The 18,264-nt window shown below is 39.6% G+C and overlaps 1 protein-coding gene across 1 annotated transcript in view; it reads right to left on the bottom strand.

Moving 5' to 3' along the window:
- LYPD6B (LY6/PLAUR domain containing 6B) overlaps positions 1-9,638 on the bottom strand; it is a 53,196-nt gene extending 43,558 nt beyond the window's left edge. Inside the window, exon 1 of the mRNA XM_006921057.3 lies at positions 9,566-9,638. The gene's annotated coding sequence lies outside the window, so the exon portion shown is untranslated. The remainder of the gene's footprint in view (positions 1-9,565) is intronic.
- Positions 9,639-18,264: the final 8,626 nt, after the last annotated feature.

The raw sequence follows: 18,264 nt of genomic DNA, 5'->3' as shown, positions 1-18,264 counted from the left end.
ACCACCACCACCACCACAACATAAAAAGGCTGGGGTACAGGACAAAAAAATCACAGACTAAAAAAAAAACCCCCCCAAAAAAACCCAAAAAAAAACACCTTCACATAAAGAATGAGAAAAACAAAATTCCTATCTTTGAGTTATAAAAACTGAAAGGTAAGGGGAATTTTATAGACCCAGAAAGTGATGAAACGAAGAGAAAGACATTGAGTCTACCCAAAAGGCGATAAAATATTTTATTTGTTTTAGGTTGTGAAAAAGAAAATAAATCATTAAAATGACTGTCAGAATGCCTCAAGGATAAGGGCATTGAGTAGGACCTGGCTATAAATGTTGTAGACAGTAATAAAAGAGTTGGTTTTGTTTCCTTAGCATTTGTCTGGGCTGAGCCTTCCTATTTCAACACAGGAATCATGGGCAATGGTAAAGTCAGCTGTCCACAGGGCACACAGTATTACCTGCCCAGGCAGCCTCCATCCAGGACTCCCAGAGCAGCTCTCCCAATATCCAGGTTTCCATCTAGCATGGGTCCTACAGGACGTGCCATCAAAGTGCCCACGCTTCAGGATCACAACTTGTTTTATTTTCATGGTTACTGGTTATTTCATACATACCTGCCTAGAAAATAGATTTTATGTGTGTATGTTTTTATTCTTATTTTTCTTAGTCTTCTGAATTCAAGATGAAGAAAGCCAGTTTCCTGCCCCAAGGAGCTCAGTCTACAGTCTAAAGGGCCTTGGATTAATGCCGATGTTGTTTAATGATGTATTTCAAGTGCCTGAAGATAGAGAAAGGTGATAGAGTAGCTGTTATGAAAGCAACTGTTTATTCTATTTAAACCCAGGAAGGATTAGTTAAGAATTTGTAAAAGAGGTAGGATTTTCAACTAACCCACAAACTTGCATCCAGCATTTTGCTTTGAATATTTTCTTTTTATTTTCTACATGTCAAGCTCTCCCATGAAGATGTGATGGCTCAACTAAATCTCAAAAGACAGCTCCCACCCAAATCTAAGTTTCTCTAAATCTGAAATAAATAAAAACATAAAGAACTTGGAAATAAATTGAACTTTGGAATGAATTAGAACTAAACACACGTGCCAGTCAACATTGATCTCTACCACTACTCATACATTCAATTTTGATGCAGGACAATTCGGTCTCATATTTGTCATCCAAATCATATGCAATAGGACCCAAGAATCTTACTGAGGACAGTGACATGATAGAGAACAAGTAGTATTCGTAAATGAAAGCAATCCTAGTTGCCTTTCTATAGTAATCACCTATGACCGGCACATGTTTTAATATCAAGGCTTTCCACACCATCACAAGAACAGGGCCTTAAAGGGGCTTTACAAAGTTCCCCACTGAATACACATGGCTGAAAATCTGGACCTATGAAATATCTTTCCAGGATGAGCCATGGCTCCATGTCTAAGACATGTTTATATAATTCACATTACTAAACAGGAACCTTGGCCCTAGAGTCCATTGCCTATTCAGTTGAAACCAATCTGAGCCAGCCTGGATGACTCAGGGGAAACGGTAATGACGAGATGAGTAATTATTCTCTTGAAGTCACTAGTTAGGATAAAAGCAGTTGTTCATTACCTGACAGGACAGGTTCCTCAGGTGGGCCGAGAACAAAACAAATAAATCAATGTCACTTTCTCCCCTAAGATCTTAAAACTCTATATTTAAAATCTTCATTTCGGCTCACAGTTCAAGGAAAGCTAAAGACAGAACTATCCATTCAGCCTCTGGTGATAACAGGGATCTACGAGATAAAGGAGAAGTGGTTGAGAGGGGACATTTGTTAATTTGGTGGAGAGAAATCCTATAGGAACACCGCCTGGTTCTCCGTTCTTGGCCTCTGCCTAGGTCATTTTAGGAATTCTATAAAACTAATACAATGTCTTATTCTAAAAGGGTAAGCACATATGTCAACAAGTGAAAGTTAAAGACTATGGCGGTTGATTTTAAAGACTTGAAATTTGAAAATTTTTCTCTTTCAGAGAGTCATAACCAGTCTCTCTCTTTCAGAGTCATATGAATGCATTAGAGATTCTCATTTCCTAATTAATATGAATCTCCCACTATTTTACATCACTCTAATTTAAACTTTTGGTGGAGATATATTAAAATACCGTTTCCCTGCAACTAGCAGACAAATAAGTTCTGGAGATCTAGAGCAGTATAATAAATATAGATGACACTACTATATTATCATCATCAAACTTGTTGAGGGACTAGATCTTTATTCCCACCACAAAAAAGAAATGATAATTATATAATGTGATAGAGGTGCTATCTCTAAAATGGTAATTAAATTACAATACATAAATGTATCAAATCAACACATTGCATACCTCAAATTTATGCTGTTACATGTCAAATATATATTTCAATAAAAAATTAAAAATACTGTTTAATTACAAATGCAGTGCTACTAAAAATATAGAAAACAAACTGATTTAATAGATAGCAAATAATCATCCTATATTATTGCCTCATATTACAGTTCTGTTAGATGACAGCTAAATGAGTTTACACCATGTATGATTTTGGCAATAATCTGATTGGATAAATTGCTGAGGTTCCAAAGTAAACATGAGTAAAAAGCCTTGCCCACACACCTGATGAAAGTATGCCTAAAATTTAAAAAGAGAAGATAGACCCCTATGATCAGAGTGTGTGCTGCAGGTGATATTACTGTCCAAGCACATTTATTCGCTGTTCATCTGGTGGTGTCGCAGTGCGTGGCCAACACAGATCTAACATCCTAGAGTAACCACCTTTGCCCTTTTTATCCTAGCACAGACCCACACTTAGAGAACAGGGCGGAAACACAGCTAATAAGTAGACAGGACTCAAATGTGCATAGGTTAAACATGGAAAGTGATCGTGGTGTGAACAGCTGAATTGTGCATGGGCTTGTTGTGTTTAGACACAGAAGTTTTCCTCTCTATTCTAGAAAGACTTACTGAAGATAAAATTTCAAGAGCATCTAAGGTTAAATTTGAAATGCTGTGCTTTGGTTGGACTTTTGAAAACAACCTTTCAAGGAAATGCCACTGAGGATTATAAGAAAGTTGCAAAAGTACCCATTGCTGGGGGATTAAAAGCTGATGGCTGCATGTGCAGATGTGTAAATATGCATTCTAACCATTTAATATGCCTTCCCCAGCTCAACCTTTCTTGCCAACAGTCAGCCTAGAGCAGAATTCTCTTTTTTTTTAACTCCTTTTTTGTGTTTATTGTTAAGCAATCGTCTTCAATGCTAGGAAAAAAATAAAAGGAGGGGCTTACATAAACTTTTGGTTATTGTCTTACTACAACATTCGTCATAAAACCAGCAAGAAAGGGAAACAGTGAAACCCAACAACGTAGGGTGAGTCTAAACTGCAGCAAAATTCAAGGAAATAACCATGTTTGAACCATCTTCTATGAGGATAATGTAAACAAACACCCTCTTCAGGAAGCATGAGGGCCATTGCGTGCACTCTGGAACCCCGTTTTCTAAGCTTATAAAATCATCCGGCTCACCACTGTCCCAGAGGTCAAGCTGCCTCTCAGTTGGCTTTCCTCCTCCACACAATGTCTCATGTCCTTCTCTTGGGCATGGCCAGCCCCACCCCCACTCCCAAATAGCCACAGCCAAAGGAAAGCTAATGTTGATTAACCAAGTCTATTGAAAAACAAAAGTGCAGGCTTTAATAGTCCTGGTTGACCAAGCAGAAGGGAGCTAAAGGGGTACTGGCCTGTTGACCAGACCCATCACAGGAAGCAATTACATTTATAACCAGGCAAGAACAGCCCCAAGGCCTCAGAAACAAAAGCAGCTTCCTGCCTGTGCTCTCTTCTTTCATTCTGTTGCAAAGGCAGGCTGAGCTTTTCCGTAAAGCACTATTTGGAGAATCTCTGCTATAGAGACCTCCCTGTCAGGTTTTCAGGTCTATGCTAGAGAATAAACTGTAGCAGCTGGTTTGAATAAGAAGAAAAGGAAGCAAGCATCCAAAAAAGAAAAAGCACTTAATGTAGGTAGGACAGGATTATAAACTCAAGATTAACTGAAGGAAAACAGTTTCCACTAGTATGAGGAAAGCGTCTCGAGGATTTCTTGCTTGATAATCAAGAAATCTGGCTTTCTGGGGAAGTTCCTGGTGTGGGAGGGTGAGAAGTGATGGAATGGGAGGGGCAGCCAGCAGCACGGATCTCTCTAATCTCATGTTCTGCCCTTGCTGGTAGGGCCCATACATGTCCAGATTGACACCACAACTAGCCAACTAACATCCTTCTGACATCCTCGACCTCCTACATTTAAACTTTCAGCTCTTCCTAACTGGAGACCACATTAGGGTGAACATGCAGGTTCTTATGGATGCAGAAGTTGTGGCAAAACCTCCCAGCAGAGAGAACTCTGCTAAGAGTCAGGAAGATGTTCTTTCCATTAACTTGAGAGGCATTTGAGGTTAATGCACAAACTGTGGAGTCAGTCTGCCTGGGAAGAATTCCAATTCTGGCATTTAGTACCATTATGATATTGGGAGAAGTTACTTAACCACTCTGTTCCTTGGTTTTCTCATCTATAAAATGGGGATAAAATAGTACCTGCTCATAAGATTTTGTAATGACCAAACGCATTCTGATATGTAAAGAACTTAAAACAGTGCTTGGCATATAGTCAGAACAATATTAATATTTGCTGTCTATTTTTACTATCTTTATTATAATACTCCTGGGTATGTTATGGAAGACCTCTGTTTTCCAGACTTCTCTCAGATAGGCTGACACCACCATTCCTACTCCAGGATGGTTTAAAGGCAAAATAAAATAATTTTTAAATAAAGTAATCTCAGATGGCTTTCATATCAAACTTTAGAGCTTATGATAAATTTTCAATGGCCATGAATTCTCTGCAGCAATTCCATTAACAGATGGAGTCTATTTTCAACACCAACCCCCCGCCCTACCCCATGGGCTAGCCGTATGACGTTTTTGACCAATGGACTATGCGGCTTCCACTCTTGTACTCTTGCTGGACAGCTCTGTCATGTCAGGAAGGCTGGGCTAGCCTATTAGAGGATGAGACCACATGACAGAGATGAGTTATCTCTGCTGAGGTCCTTTATATCAACCACCTTCCAGGTTGAGTACTATAGAATGAGTGACCCCAGGTGAGACTAGCAGAGTCTAGTCCAATTGCTGATCCACAGATCCAGGAGCAAATAAAATGGTTGCTGTTTTAAGCCACCAAGTTTGGGGTTGTTTATTATTATTGAATAGATAATATAGAGCCCTAAACAAATGAGGCTATTATCAATAGCATTTCAAACACATACGCGCGTGCGCGCACACACACACACACACGCACACGCACACACACACACGCAAGAAACCAGGCCACTTGTCTCTCTGCCAGCAGGTTTACCAACCACCTCATGGTGCTTTCAAGCTCTCATCTCACCCACCTAGTGGCCACCCAGTGAGGCCACCACAGTCAGCATGTTAACTTTGGAAAAGCTAAGACTAATTAATGATCAAATCTAGGGAGGTGGAGGCAAGCTTTCTATGCCAAGATAAGTGCCAAATTAGGTCTTTGCAGAGGGGGTTGATGTGGGAACTCAGGATTTTATTCCTTTCAGTCTGTGATAGACTATATACGGGTCAAAAATGGCACAATTTGGCCTCCTCAGAAGTAGCTTCATATCATGGTCTTGGATGAATGAACACATAATGAAGTGGGTAGGCACCTTTAAGGCATGAGCAAATCAATTCAAGGTCAGCATCACCAGGTGAGAATCAGAGGAGCCAGTCAGAACAAACCATGTAATCTCCAAGGTCCAGATATGTGGCTCCAAGAATACAGAAAGCCCCAAACATCTTCATTTTTTCTGCTGGTCGCAGCAAGAGAACGATTACATTGAAAGCTTTGATTTTGGTGTGACCTAAGCAAAACCCCATACTACATACAATACAGGGGGAAAAAATACCAAATTCCACAGATCAGTGTTCTTTCATCTGTAACATGCTGGAAGAATTGGTAAACAATTGGGAGAATTGATAGGAAAATCGCTCTGAAATATATTATGAAAGATTTTGGAGGCCTAAGTCCTGGTCTGTGGTGACCACATCGAAATGAAACAATCTTATTAATTTGATAAGTTGGATCAACCATAGTGCTAAAGGTTCTTACAAAAGCCAGTAGCATTTGCCATGAATATATTTGTTCATCTCATGTTTGTTGAGCACATACGTTGTACTGTCTATTCTGTGGGTAAGCATGTGGAGAAAGTTGGTGGGGTGCACAGAGTGGAAATGGCAAAAGTTATATAAAGGTAGTTGACACACTTCACCTTCTAAGAGTTTACAGGTCTGGTCATCTTGAAAGACAAAATTTTCTGCTTGAAGCAACCCAGAGTAACCCAACCGAGCCCTGCCAAAGTTGTTGCATCAATCGGAACTGATAAAGTTATAAATCAAGAAAGTTCAGAAAACTCCTGGAATTACAGAGCTGACTAGATGTAAGTGGTCCATAGATTAAGATACTAAAATTAAGTAATTTATCCAAAGACTTGCAGCTAGTTTTAGTGCAGAGCCAAATTTGGGTCTACTTGGCTCCAGGCCAGCAGAACTGCCAAACCCCATAGAGACCCCACTCGAGATACAAGGTATTTACAATGAGAGGGGGCAGAGAGATCCCACAATGCCAATCTGTCAGCAGACAGAACTTGGCTATTCAATACGGTGAGCAGAAGCTCTGCACTTGTCACATGGGAGCAACTCAAGGATACAACCTCTGTGGAATAAACTTAAGAGCCCTCTAACCACATACAGCAGCCATTAAAACTGGCTTATGACAGCAAAGGAACAAGAAAGTACATGTTAAATTTAAAATTCAAAACATAAATACATAGTAACTATGTGAACAAACTATACACAAGGGAACAAGCAATCGCAAAACACACTGTATGCTCATGACTGTAGAGTAGTCATGTTTTAAAACTAAGTGATTTTCAGTCTTCGTTATTTTCTCTATATTCTCTATAAGCCAAACATGCTTTCATGATCTTGAACTACTTATATATTTTTTAATGTTTTGAGTACATCAGTGCAGAAAAGACAAAATGTCAATGATAGGTGATCAGAGGGCAAAGGGCATGTGAGCAGGGACAAGTGTGAAAGTCGAGTGGAATGCCAGGCATAAATGCCTACATGTGGGTCAAAACTGCAGCACGGTCAAACCCTGTTTTGTGCTGCTCAGTCAGTTATAACTCCATTCTGCGACTTTTTAGCTTGGTCATCTAATTTTAGGCAACTTACCCAATCTCTTTATACAGTTTCCTCAACTGTAAAAGGTGGATATTAATAGGACCTTCCTCATTAATAAGAGAGAATAATGCAAATAAAATGCTTAGTCTAGTGCCTGGCAGAAAATAGGAGCCAATAAATGTTAGCTGTCATGATGGTAGTGACAAAGATGGTAAGAATTAGTTATTATTTTTCATTACCATTGTTATCATTATTATTATGATTATTATTATGATGATGATGATGTTCCTAATGCTATGGTTAAAACTATATCTACAAAGGCATTAAGTTTCCTTGCTCTGGAAGATCACTCATTGTTCTCTATATGTCTCATTGCTGGACTGTTGCTTCTCTAATCTCCATATTCTTCGAGTTTATTAATAGCAGACTCTTAAGTTGAAGTAACAGCTTGCACACCACCCAATATCATCTGGGGGAGAACAGTGATGATAATATACAGATTCCAACCTGTTTTCTTGGGCTTAATTAGGATAGTATGATATCATCCTTTAAAAAAGGTAAAGCTTTACAATGACATGGATGGACCTAGATGTTATTATGCTGAGTGAAATAAGTCAGACAGAGAAAGATAAATATCATATGATTTCACTTATATGCAGAATCTAAGGAACAAAAAGAACAAACGAATTAAAAGCAGACTCACAAATATAGTAGACAATTTGGTGATGGACAGAGGGAAAGGAGGTTGAGGGGCTGGGAGAATGGGGTGAAGGGTTAAAGAAGTACAAATTAGTAGTTGATAGATGATCACAGGGAGGGGAAGCATGGCATAGGTAAGGCAGTTAGCATTAATACATTGGCTAGGTGAAAAACCAGAGAAGAGAAGGAACAATTAAGAGGACTGTTTTTATAAATTATATAAATGTCTAACCAATGTACTGTATACTTGAAACCAATTAAAATGAACGCATTTTAAAAAATTTAATTATACTAGATCCCACAGGTTAAAAAGTACTTATGAGCACACTGTGAAGAAATGTTAATGATGGAAATGTATCTCTGAGCTTTGTGTGTGTGTGTGTTAAATCACTGATGAGTCACTGTCTCTACTTTTGCTTAATTTCAAGATTAAATTCAGAGTTGTTAATAACTTAGATATTACAATGGTCAATTAAATAACAGGATCCACAATTATATATGTACACATCTGGGCACAACGGTATAAAAACAAATATACCTAGAAAAATATCTGGAACAAACATACCAGCATGTCAATTAAAAAAAAAAATGGTAAAGCATCTCAGTATATAGTCTACAGAATTCTGCTTTGTACTTGAAACATATAATTAACATTAATAAACATGAGGCTAATAATTCAATCTGCTCTTTGGACAAGAAACAGAAAGGTAAACATGGCCCTGGTCCCATCACCTCACAATCTCAGATGACTTCCTTTGGAGGCTGCCTCCCTTATCTGTCAGTTTCAAGGTGGGAGGTCTGTTTGCAAGGAAGAGAGCCTCTGGGCTGGAAGCTGAGAGCCCACGCCAGGGAGATTACTCAGCAGTCCAAGCTCAGGTCCCTGAAGCCTCAAAAAGACATTCGTGGCTTTGGCAGCCTGATCTCAGAAAACCAGACCTCAGATTCAGCTTTTTCCCTGGGAAAATGAAAAGGGGCCTAACAACTGAACCTAGTCAGCCTGGGTATTAAGCACCACATCTAAACGAAAACGGCAAAATGAAGTAAAAAGCAGTCATCAGTAAAACACAACTTTAAAGGGGCCCACACCGATGCTGTTGCCTTTCCTCTGTTAGAGTAACACTCTCATCCTATTTTGGATCAGGAAATATTTTCGAATCCTTAACATTTAAATGTCCTGTAATTACAAATGTCAATAATCATCACCTCCACTAAGTCAAATTAGCAACATATTTCAGTTGATATAGGCACTTTTGAGCATTGCTTCCCACTCCCCACATATCCCACCCCCATGACCAGGACAATTACTCTAGAAGGTCCTCTTTTAACTGGCTAAATTAGTGTAATATGTGGGAAGCAGAGTCCCTGGCATGGGGACTCCCTTCTGAATGCAATGGAAACATAACTGAGGGAGAAGCCAGGCTCGAAATGCTAGGACTGCACTGAGCAGCAAAGGGTTAGGATGGGATGGAAACCCTAGCACACCACCAAGGAGATGGACTAAAGATAGAGTCCCAAGATGTTAGAGAGTGATGACCTAACCCAGAGCTTCCAAATGAAAAGCTGAGGGTTGTCTGTAATTGCTTGATTCTTACCTTGAGATAAGAGAGAGTGCAGTTGTCAGGCTTCTTTCTCCAATAGCGAAGGGGTCTGCATCCAAAGTAACCGCCAGCCTACCAAAGATAAAAAGATAAGGTAAGAGCCACTGGTGACAATGAGTTACATTCGTGAACAACTGGAGTGTTTCCTCAGAAAAGGAAGGTAGGTCTCCGGATGTTTGAAGACGTTTCAGAATAGAACAGCAGCAATATAACCAATTGAACAATATCAAACACATGAAATCCCTAGAATCACGTCAGGTAGGGCTGTTAAGGTTACAGAGAGAGTGAGCTAATGTTTTATTAACACACACCTGGGCCCTGTCTAATTGGGAATGGTAATAATTGGTGAAATCATATACACCTCACCATGTTTGTCCACAAAAATGGCTGTTTACCAAGGCACTGGCAGAACTTTGTATAACACTGACATGTATCAGGGTATGTTGGCAGGTCAGTGCATTCACACATTCAACACATCCACACACAATGCAGACTCTATGCCATTTAACCAACCCTGCTTTGGAAGACAGCCCCAGCTGACGAAATAATGACAACATGAGATTAGAACCTAGATGAGGAGGTAGGAGGGAACTGGAAACTTTTTCCATGTGTACTCAAGTCACTAAAAAAAGACAAATAACGCTTATGCCCAATTTTTAAAAATTCTATTATATATTTTATCCCTATCTGTGATGGTTAATTTTATGTGTTTAATCAATTTGGCTGGGCTATGGTACCCAATTGTTTGATCAAACATATCTAGATATTGCTGTAAAGATATTGTTTAAATGTGATTAACACTTAAATTGTAGACTTCAAGTAAAGCAGATTACCCTCCATAATGTGGGTGGGCCTCGTCCGATCAGTTGAGGCCATAAGAGAAAAGACTGGGGTTCCTCCCAGGTCTCTGGCCTGGTGGCCTGCCCTGAGTATACCAGCCTCCATACTCATGTGAGTAAATTCCTTAAATATTCCCTCTCTCTCTCTCTCAATACACATAAACACACACACACACACACACCCCTTATTGATCAGGATTCTCTGGAAAACCCTTACTAATACACCATCCAATGTCGAAAAAAAGGATGAGTTGACTTTTAAAATATGTATATTATGCAAAGAAGACAACATAAGAGGCTACAATAGCATGAGGAAAAGTTAGTCCACAGAAATGTATATTGTAAAGTATTAAGTTATCACTTGATGTGGTTCATAAATTGGGTTTTTCAGTGGCCAAAGCAAAGTAGAAAACAGACGCAAGACAATCGCACTGACTCTAAGATAATATAAAATGTATATACTTCTCAAGAGTGTTAGCTTTTCCTTGTTGTTGAGAAATTGCTCCCAAGGTGTTAACCTTCCTTTCCTTGGGTAAATTCTTAAAGTATCTTTATAATCTTCATTATGGGGGTCAGGAGGGAAAGTAATAATTAATAGTGTCTCTCAGTGTACACAGTAGGGATCTCCCATAACATTTCCTACCACTTCCCTCAATATGAGATAAGAGGCCGAAGCACAACTCACTGAAGTGATTTAGCAAGGCAGAATGGTGCCCAAACATACAGCGGTCGGATCATCTGGCTTGAGCTGGGGATACAAATTAGAATTCCTGGAAGAATTAATGGACTCTCTATCCTTTGAGATATTTCCCAGAAATGTTATTACTTCTCCCAGCAGAAAGCCAAGAGAGAATTGGGCTACAACTGTCTGAGGCGGTGGTCTCGGGCAACAGCCTAGAGTAGAGGTTTTCTCTACTGCTGATTAGGGGCAGATTGACCAAAAAACACCCTCGGAAGGTTTATAAGCTCAGGCAATATATATCTAAGAAATATAAGATTTACTTTCATATTTTTGCATTTGTAGAAGTCTTATATACCCTTCTGCATTGGAATCCATTTTTTTAAATGGTAAAATATACATAACATAAAATTTACCATTTAACATTTTAAGTGTACAGTTAAGTGGCATTAAGTACATTCACAATGTTGTGCAACTATCACCACTATTTCCAGAAATTTTTCATCACCTCAAACAGAATCTCTGTAGCTATTACCCAGTAAGCCGTCATTACCTCTTTCCCGCCCCTGGTAACCACTGTACTACTTTGTCTCTATGACTCTGCCAACTCAAGGTACCTCCTATAAATGGAGCCAAGTAATACCTGCCCTCTTGTATCTGTATTTTACTTAGCATAATGTATGAGAATTCCTTTCCTTTCTATGCCTGAATAATATTCCATTGCAAGTACATATCACATTTTGTTTATTCTTGAATCATTTTTATATAATTAATTCAACAAGTAATTATCAAATATTTACAATGTAAAAGTGTGATTTTTAAAATGTTAACTTTATTCTAAGAACAGTGTATAAGAGGCAGAAGATGCTCCACAAGGAACCAATTAATTGTATAAATCCTTGTTTTAGAATGAGTAGCAGCGGCAAGAAAACAAGTCTATTAAATAGTTTTTTTTCCCTAAGGGTTAGGTAAATCTCCCCCACAATCTTAATTAACATTCTTCATGTTTAAAGCCAAAGTGAGATTAGAATATCCCCACTGAGTGGCCAGTGTACACTAGAACTCTGCATATCATGGTGCCTAAAGCTTATAACATGTCATTTTTGACCCACAACCCAGTGATAATGGGCTTCTATCAAAACAGCGGATGTCGAGAAGTCAGAGAAACTGCACTACTATGAAACACTGCTTTCTACCCCTGCAGATAAAAGACCCTGACAAAATCAACTAGAAAAGCATGTCTTCCCCAACCTGCTTGCCATCCATAAGCTTTTCCTTTCTACGGCATATTAATAAGGTAACCAGCCTTCTGTGTGGAAACATGGGACTTAAGACAAACGCAGCAACTCCTTCCGCAGACATCTGAATAGCTGAAAGACAAAAGCAAGGAGCTGCACTCCACTCTGTTTTTCATCTTCAGTGTATAAAAGAGCAGGGGGCACTAAAAGGAGATGCCACTGCTCACCTGAATTCACAAACGGGGCCCATTATGAGTCATCAAAATATGTCCCCAGGAAGCTATTGAAAAACAATCATTTTTGCTGCAAAGGAATTGCAAGCAAATTCAAGAGCCATAGAGGATTCAGGCCACTTTGTCCAGCATAAACTTCTCAGCTAGGAGGATCTGCTGTCATCCAAGATTGTCAGCACACAGCTGAGTTGAAGTTCATTCACAACTTCGGTGTTCAGTTAGCTGGAAACATGTCATTTAAACAACAAAATCTGTTTTAGGAAATTATAGAGAATTTAGCTGTGCTTTCCTCCTATGTTTTTTAAGCCTGACTTCAATAACAAAAGTATATTTTTTAGATTAAAAACAAAATAAACACTGTTAAAATTGTTCTTTTTAGTGTATAGATAAAGAATCCATCACTTCTAAAAAGGAGACCATGTTATGGGTTGTAGAAGCTGGCCCCAACAGGCTGAAACTAGGATGCTAATACAAAGGATCTCAAATTAGCCCACTCAGGAAACCCCCCAATAAGAAGGCAATCAGTTCTCCATCCCAAGCAATTACTCAGCCCCTCTTCTCAGAGAATCGGTCATACACTCTGAAAGTGGATGAGAAGCACAACTTAAGTACTAAAATTTTATCTGTGGCAATCATTATGACCCTCCAAGCTGTGTTACATTGATTCGAGCAGTTCTGATGCACACATACCCTCAAAAACATTTCCCACAGCCTGGATCCGCTCTCAAAATAAGAACCCCAACAAGGCAATCAGGATTCATCACTAGTTATAAAATTAAACTTGAACTTGGTAGAATGCCAGTTCCCTTCTCTTGTGGGCTGAATTGTGTACTCCTCATTTCAAAATTCATGTGTTAAAGTCCTAATCCCCGGTGACCCAGAGTGTGACTATGTTTAGAAATACGGTCTTTAAAGAAGTGATTAAATTAAAATGAGGTCCTTACGGTGGGCTCTAATCCAATATGACTGCTGACCCTCTAAAAGAAAATTTGGACACAGACATATACAGAAAGAACACTGTGTGAAGACACAGGGAGAAAACAGCCATCTGCATGCCAAGCAGATACACCTCAGAAGAAACAAAGACACTTGAGCTTTAGCTACGAAGAACACCAAAACCCTGCCAACATCTTGAGCTCAGACTCCCAGCCTCCAGAACTGTGAGAAGAGAAATTTCTGTTGTTTAAGCCACCAAGTCTGTGGTACTTGTTATGGCAGCCCTAAATAACTAATATTCTCCCTTTTTCTTTTGTCCTCTGAATACCCAATTTCCCAGGAAGGAGTCTATAAAGGTTGCAGGAATACTGTCTCCTACTCTTCTCCAAGGGCCTTGCTGCCATTCATTTCCTTATCCCCAACCAGGGCAATCTCTAAATCCAAAGAAAGTGACAAGTGGGGATTCCTCACAAATACCCTGAAGATCTTTACTCCAAAACAGGGAACCACCACCCCAAGTCCCCTGACCTCCATATTATAGGAGCTTTCTCTGCCTTTCCCAAATGCTCTGTGCTAACTAGAAGTTACCCTGCAAGCAGCATCTTTGGGATTCTATTCCCAGAAACTGCATCCTCATTCTTCATGCCTCAATGCCCAGGGCTGGCTCAGATGCCTTAACCAACCTCAGTTCCTACTCTTCCTAAAAAGAAAAGGAAGAGTTGTGGGCCAAAGTGTCCCACATATTACAGAAGAGTCTGGAACGAGAGATTATTGGGGACCAAAGGATTCCTGGTTGCTCCAAGACTTGAGACACAAGTAATTACTTTCTCCTTCACTGGAAAAGTTTGTACTTTTTGTACGAGAGCTGTAATGAGAGCTGACTGATGTTGGTACTGAGAGACACAAACACCGTGGTCTAATTTCCATACTTTCCGTAGACAATGTTTGGCCTATAGCACAGGTGGGCCTTAGGTCTGGCTCCAGAGGCTATGACTTAAAGGAGACCATGCTGGATTCAGAGAGAGACCATAACAAGATTGAGTGTTGGAGGTAAGTCACAAGTGACAGTGGCAGCACAAGGGGTCACCACGCCTGTCCTAGTGTCCCTGCTCCATTAGTCTCCTAAAGCCAACACAATCTTGGCACAGCTTTGCCTAGAAGTATCTAGAAACAAATGTGAAATCTCCTATTATTAGAAATAATGCCCCCAAGCAGTCTTGGAGCCAGCAAACAAGGCCCCTGGGTGCTCTCTAGCCTGCGGTGATAGGCTGGGGGTTCTTGTTCAGGGCATATTCCAGCAGCAGGGGACCACTAACACTCAAGCTAATAGCCATGCCTACCAGGTCCCAGTCCATGGAAGAAAAAAAGAGAGGAGACTGATGCAATTAGCCAGGCAAATGGGAACTTCTCAAACCATTTAGATAACACTGTACTTGAATTTATTCAGTTCCCATTACCGGAGGGTGATTGCACTTCCACCCCCTGCTGATTCTGGAGACTGCACAGAATTTTCCTAGCAAGCAAGTTAAAAAAAAAAAAAAAGGATAATTTCTCAGCCTATAAATTCCAGGGCTCTGCTGTTAAATCAGCACACATCATATATCATGCCAAGGGGTAATCTGACTTAAGGAATCAAGGGACACACCCCGTTGAGTGACTTTGTCACAGAAACTGAAACTCAGTGATGAATTATGAAAAAATTCAAGTATCCAATTAATAAAAAAATTAAAATAAGGTTCCTTATCTAATTCAATTTTCTTTATACCACTTAACAATTGATTACATATTAGCCTTGCTAATTTGTTTCAATTATTGAGTTGCAAGCATCTCAAGAGTCCATGTGGAATCTTATTCTTCTCTTTAGGTGCCTAGCGTAGTGTCGGACACAAAATAGAAACTCAGTGAAGGCTCAATTACTGATTGCTTCTTGCCTTTGAAATAGTTTTCCCTGTAGGGAAGCAAATCCACTCTATCTGCTTCATTTAACCAACAACACAACTCCCTCCTCACTCTCACCCCTGCCCCCTCACCAAGCTAACATCTACAATGGGGTCCTTCAAATGAATGGCCATTGCGGGTGAGTCCAGTGAATCATGCAAAACAACAACATTACAGATGTAGTGTAAACGTTGGCAAATTCTCGTCCTCCGTTTTAAAATCTGAGCATATCTGTATGTTTCCTAAAACTGCCATAACAAACTACCACAAATTTAGTGGATTAAAACAACAGAAGTTCATTCTCTCACAGTTCTGAAGGCCAGACATCCAAAATCAAGGGTCAGCAGGGGTGATGCCTTCCGGAGGCTCTGAGGAAGAATCTGTTCCACGCCTGTCACCGCCTTGTTTCTGGTGGCTGCTAGCAATCCTTGACATTCTTTGGCTTGTAGCTACATAACTCCAATCTCTGCCTTTGTCTTTACATGCCCTTCCCCTGTGTCTCTGTGTCAAATCGCCCTCTCCTTTCTTGTATAAGGACACTGGTCATCAGATCTAGGGATCATCCTAAATCCAAGACGCGCTCATCCTGAGATCCTTAATTTAACATCTGCAAAGACCGTGTTTCCAAATCAGGTCACATTCACAGGTACTGAGGGTTAGGACTTATATATATCTAGTTTAGGAGATACTATTTCACTACAATATCCAAAATTGGAACACATCATCTTTACCACGAAAACACCTTCTCTTCCCAATGCTCTCATTCATATCAATAGACTCATTTCCTAGTCAGGACCCAGGCTCAACTCTTTGACTCAACATCAAGGGCTCTCGCTCCCTTGCTCTCCAATTCCAATCAGGTACATAATCCACAGTAAATGAAGTACAGGTGGATCAGTTTTACCACACAAAAACTACTTATGCCCTCTCTTCAATGCATGCTGCATGACACCCTGGCCCCAGCTGGATCATCTGTCTTGGACCAAGTCATGACTTCTTTTTACCTGCTCTCCCAGTATCCTTTACTGACCATACTACCTGTTGCTGCCTTAAACAGAGCCCGATCGTGTCATAAGCCTGTCCACAAACTTTCAGTGGCAAATGAAATCCAATCATTTTATAGTCTAATATTTGGGTCCACAGACCTCTCTCCCAGCCTTATTTTCCACTGCTTCCCTCCATTTGGTACAGGAGTTAGTCAAAATAAATTACTGACCATTCTTAAATAGCTCCTCACATGCCTCTAAGACTTTGAGATCCCTCTGTCTGGGATTTATTCATTAATTCAACAAGTTTATATTTTGACTATGTCTCCTTGTCACTATCTCACAAAGAACAGCTCAGCTCAAAAGACAACTCATCTGCAAGTCTTTGTCCAGTTTCATCAACCACATTGAATTCTTCCTTCTTTTAAAATTTAACAGCCTGCCAGACAGGTAAGGCATTCTTTTTCTCTCCTCTCCTTAAAGAGCACTTGTCATCAACCTTATGACAGAACTCTGCTTAAATCATGTACCTGTCTCCCATAATCTAACACAGTACCTTGCATATAACATGTGCTCTAAAATAGCTGATTCAATAAAAGATACAGTGGGTAAATGAATAATACAGTCCTTGCCTGCACGCAACTTACATTTGAGGTCAGGGGAAGATAAAATAAGCACAAAGGTGAATAACAATGACCCATACCATAATACTCTAAGTATCTCAAGAGAAATGTAAGTGGAATTTTGTGGGAAGCACAGAAAAGGAAGTTTTTGAAAAGGCTGAAAGTTTCCTAGAGGAGGTATAACTTTAGATCTTGAGGGATAAACAATATTTTAATGAGCAAAAGGTGGGGAGTCCGGAAAGAGAATTAAATACAGAGGAGAGAGCATCTGCAAAAGACACAGAGCCAAGTGAAAGCAAATGGCATTTTTCATGTTTCACAAAGAGCAGAGTTTTCCAGCCCACTGACTGAGTGAATGGCAAGTAATGGAAGGCAAGGCTAAAATGGTAGGTCAGAATCTCAAATGCCATGCCAAGGAATTCGAAAATGACTCTGTAGGAGACGGGAGTCATGGAAGGCTTTCAAACAGGTGTGATGTAGTCACATCTGCATTTTCAGATGATTACTTCTATGGTATCACAGAACCTAAACCTGGATATGAATCAGAATCTGGAGAGAGTGAAACTTGCTAAATATGGAGAGAAAAGTACAAGTAACGAGTTCTCCATTCATAATAAAATCATGTTGATATTCTACCATTTTGGCTTTGGATTTTTTGAGAGATATAAACCATACCTGTCCTTGACCTCTCCTTTGTTCTCTTCCTCAGAAATAAACACTTCCTTTTGATGAGTAACCTTCCAATTTATGTTTATACAGAAAAAGGAACATATAGGTATATGTATAGATCCAAAACTAGGTAGCATGACTTTTTTTGTGTTAAAATCATATAAATGATACACTTAGTAAATATTGTTCTAAATTTGCTTTACTCACTGTGAAGCATCTTTAAAAACTCAGATTCCTATATCCACCCAGATTTAATTAATCACAATCAGTATATGGAGGTGTCTAGAAATCTGCGTTTTTAAAAATCCTAGTCCATTTTGATATCACTAGATAGGCATTTGGGAGTCACAGGTGTAGAAGATGGACTGGAGAGAAGATAAAGTAGAGGTAGGAAGAGCAAGCAGTAAAAACTTTTTTTTAACGATAACTCAAGCAAGAGGTGATGCAGTCCTAACAAGGACAGTGGTAAGGACAATAAAAGATGGGCAACAGATTCTGTCCTTCTAAGGACAAAAGCAATAGGGCTTTGTAGCTACATAGATTCTGGAGTGA

This window comes from Pteropus alecto, unplaced genomic scaffold (genome assembly GCF_000325575.1).
Source record: "Pteropus alecto unplaced genomic scaffold, ASM32557v1 scaffold3, whole genome shotgun sequence".
NCBI classification, from domain to species: domain Eukaryota; kingdom Metazoa; phylum Chordata; class Mammalia; order Chiroptera; family Pteropodidae; genus Pteropus; species Pteropus alecto.
The sequence above is the reverse complement of the archived record's forward strand: the minus strand, read 5'-3'. Positions and strand labels throughout refer to the sequence as shown.